General features: G+C 32.2%; 1 long non-coding RNA gene across 1 annotated transcript; it reads left to right on the top strand.

Moving 5' to 3' along the window:
- The first annotated feature begins 441 nt into the window (after positions 1-441).
- On the top strand, positions 442-1,107 carry LOC124643794. Its single transcript, XR_006985983.1, has 3 exons — positions 442-692; positions 899-961; positions 1,048-1,107. It is a non-coding gene; the product is annotated as an uncharacterized LOC124643794 (long non-coding RNA).
- The last annotated feature ends 3,137 nt before the right edge of the window (positions 1,108-4,244 follow it).

Raw genomic sequence — 4,244 nt, 5'->3', positions numbered from 1 at the left:
TTTTAAGAGGGCTATCACAAATTTTCGCGAATTTAAACGTTTTATACGAGTTTTGATGCTTTGGATATAGTCACAATAAAAAAACAAAAATAAGATTCAGAAAGTTTGATCATTTATCTTGAAAGTGTATTAAATAAATATTTTAATTTGTCCACGTACATCAGTAAAATCTTTGTCTCTGCAAAGGATGTTTCATAAAATGTTGCTTTTGGGTATCTTTTGATGCTTCGGTACTCCGAGGATATAGCAATTTAACCATTTATAAAAATGTTCAAGATACAACTATATCTTGTACTTGGAAGTGCTTAAATCAATTTATTACAATTCATACAGTATTACACCAAAAATAATTCTATAAAACTGAGAGCTACTGACAATTTTCCGTACGAAACTATATTTTTTATCTATGAAAGTATAATCCAAATTCAAATAAAAAACATTTAATAATTAAGGTGGTATTGTTATAAAGCTTGAAAAAAAAAATTGGTCTATTTAAAAGTAAAACAATATTTTAAAATAATTTTTGTTTGCAATGCAAAAATCAATATAAATCTTGTGACGCGCGGTGTTCAACTTTAGTCAGCGCCAGGCGCTTACCGAGGAGGGACGTATCGCTCGCTGTTGCGCCGCGTAAACTCGCCGGAGTTCGAAAAATATAGCGCAACCTACGCATCTAACACGTTTTGATACTAGTGAGTTTTATTTTATTTTTTAGTTATAATGATCTGATTGAAATGTAATATACATAAGTATTAGGCCATGATATTCTAATTCGAAAATGTTATAGATTGGGTTCTCTTTTTTTGATGTTGGTTATAAAGAAATATGTACGTAAATGTCATCGTCGTTAGTTTCGCTGTTGCATAATAATGTAATTGGACTTCTTTGATTCTTGCAGGATAATGAAAGCATATTTAATTCAGACTATCAGACTCAATTGAATACCAGTACAAATAATATGGTAAGTATTTTTTGTCACCCGCAAAAGGTATACGTGACATATTTGTTTTAATAAACTATCTACATTCCTAGTTTTCATTGTTGCAGGAAAATGAAGATACAATACATGGAAGACGAATTATAGATTTTAGTTTTTTTATAAATCAATTACTTATAATTGATAAACATGGTGAAAAGTTTGGTTGTCGACTAAATAATTTAAAAATTGTAAACGATTACTTGTTTATTGTAACTCAATCGAGCTATTCTAGGTTATAAAATTCATCGGTACAAATAATATTTCATAAACTATAAAAACAATAAATTATTTCGGAAAAAAGTGGCAAAGTCTCAAGTTTGTTTGTGCCGCGTGGCGGTCCGCAGGTGTGCGTTGCGTATTTCACTAGACGCACACATGCGCAAGTGCTGCCGGCTATCGTCTAATTTACCTACAACTGAGCAATTCGACTTTGTAATAGCGCTCTTAAATAGCAATATTGATAAGTACACGTTTATAAGATTTTAAATCTGTTTTTACCTAAGAGAAGTACATTATTTTAATTTTAAAAATTTTGCTTAGTTTGTGTAATATAATAGAATATCTAATATTATTAGCCAAATTACTTGTTAGGGCAAATTTATAATCCCTACTAATATTTGTTTGTATGTTTCATTGTTTTTATATCAAAAACTAACAATCCAGTTTTTGTAAATGGCATTTTTTTACTAAAATAATTTATTTGCCCGCAGTATTTTGTACACAGTTCCTAAACTAGCATTAATATAGTATGTTTATTTCGAGTATAGTGGTGCCAAGTTATATTCTAAGATAGTTAATATTTTTCAAAATTAACTATCGATATTAAAAGTATAGTATAGTGTGCACTGTATTTCTTCCCTTGGCACAAGTTAGGTATAATAGTTGAATATATTTAGGCAAAAATATATTATATAGGGTGATTGTTAATTAGTTACCGATACTCATGATTACAAACCACTTTCTAAAATAAACTTTTTTTTATTAAAATTAGTTTAATATATCACAAAAAAAAATGCGTTTTCAGTATGTACTTTAAGAGGGGTATAACTTTAAATCGCGACGTAACCAGATCAACTTTATGTTCTGGACTTTCAATACGTATCAATTATACTACAAGAAGTTATATATTTCACCTTTGTAACAAAGTATACAAATGTTGCTGTACACAAATGTGTAAAACAAAGTCGGATTAGTTACACATTTTATAACTCAAGAATGGCTTAACCGTTTAAACTGAAAATTAGAGGGGAGAGAGTTTAGACCCGGGAAAAGGATATAGGATAATCTTATCGGCACGCGGGTGAAACCGCGACAGAAGGTACATAGTATAATAATAAATTGTAAAAGTATTACCAGTCACCCCTATGTAAAAATAAAACATATACCTATTGACATTTTAAGTCTTCAAAGTTTAAGCATTTACTAATTATTAAAGAAAAACCTAGATTAAGATCTCATAAAAACAATTATTTAAAATTACAATTGTCTTTTTAAGTGTAAAAATTATAATTAAATCTACGTTGTGTAGTTAATGAAATAACTGTTTTATGTAAGTAGTTCATTACATACATTATATTAACGGTCGGTTCCAATAGTATATACAAGCTGTTGATTTGCATCTATGCAATATTCAAGGACGTAATTATGCTATTCGTAAGGACGTAATGATTCTCATCCCAAATCGCTCGGTGCGTGTGTAACTTAAAACCGTGCTGCGGTCTCAAACAAAGCATACGCAACGATCACTCATAAATTTTATTCACTACAGTGACAAAATAGCAGTGCATATTAGCTATTTCCCGTCTACCGTAATTCCAATTGATTATTTACGTATTTTATGTCAACTTTCTGAAATATTGCACAAATGCAAATCAACACCTTGTATAACTGTTGATTTCCTTACTAGAAATAAGTATTTGACATTAGCCCCATACGACATAAGTAATGTCAAATTTCTATCTCCAGTAACAAAATCAACAGATAGAATTTAGGAAACCGCCGATAAGACCGTTAATGTGTCTCAGATATTGAATGTATATGTATTATAGTTATTGAATATTAAAATGCGTGTCAGATTAACTTGTTTTTTCATTCATAACCCTCGGGAACTCCTTTCTGTACCTAGATAATGATGTCCTAGCCGATGATCGGCCACGGCGGCGGTTCTCATATAAGGTGATCAGCCAGCTGCGCGGGACATGTTATAGTGCAGGCACATTTGCTTGGACACAGGTGCACTCTCTATTCCTTCACTCTCACAGCGCGATGGGACGACAATCCGACACCACCGGAGAAAGTCAGGCGCAGGAACGACATTAACTAAGTCTTTCTATCGAGCGCACCATTGAGCTGTCTTGCGTGGAACTTGAGCGTTATATTATTGTTTGTGTTTACCGGCCCCCCTTAGGTGACTTTAACAATTTCGAATCAATCATTGAAGATTTACTTAATAAATTAAAATCAAGTACCAAGGGTAAAATTATATGTGGAGATTTTAATGTTAACATTTTGGAAGATTCTCCTTTAACTATAAGACTATTAAACTTATTTAAGTCTTTTAACTTAGTAAATATATTCTTTGAACCAACCAGAATTACGGCCACTACTTCTACCTGTCTGGATAACATATTTAGTGACACCGAGGCCTCCAACAACTTAGTCATCAACTATCTTACGTCTGACCACTGTGGACAAAAAGTTAGTTTTCCCATGTTAGTTCACACCAAGCCACTTAAAATAGAATGCAGACCCTATTCAGTTAGTCGTGTTAGATTTAAAAGTAACGTAACAAAAATCTGGAACCTTCTGTTCTTGATAACGATGACCCTAACGCCATTTACGGATCTCTATTTGGTGTTATACAGAAAGAATTCAATTCTTCATTTAAGACTAAAACCTAAAATATTAAAGGTCCCTCGGCCAAATTCAACCAATGGGCCACTCCAGGTATTTATATAAGTAGAGCGAGCGAGACTATATGAGTTATACGGTATGAAAACTTGTCAATTTGACGATAACTTTGTAAACTATGTAAGACAATATTCCAAATTATTCAAAAAGGTCTGCAATTTGTGTGCGTTCGCGCAGCGGAATGTTGTTGAATTTAAAGATTTTAATTATGCAGATAATTAGTGTAAGACGTCCTATAATTGTGTATGGTAAATAAAAATTTGTGTATGCAGCCATTGTGGAGAAATTCACCAAAAACAGATTCCGCTGGGCGAACGTTGGCGAACGTTGTCGACGATATACGAGATAGACGAGA

The sequence above is a fragment of the Helicoverpa zea genome, chromosome 28 (genome assembly GCF_022581195.2).
Source record: "Helicoverpa zea isolate HzStark_Cry1AcR chromosome 28, ilHelZeax1.1, whole genome shotgun sequence".
NCBI lineage: Eukaryota > Metazoa > Arthropoda > Insecta > Lepidoptera > Noctuidae > Helicoverpa > Helicoverpa zea.
The sequence above is the reverse complement of the archived record's forward strand: the minus strand, read 5'-3'. Positions and strand labels throughout refer to the sequence as shown.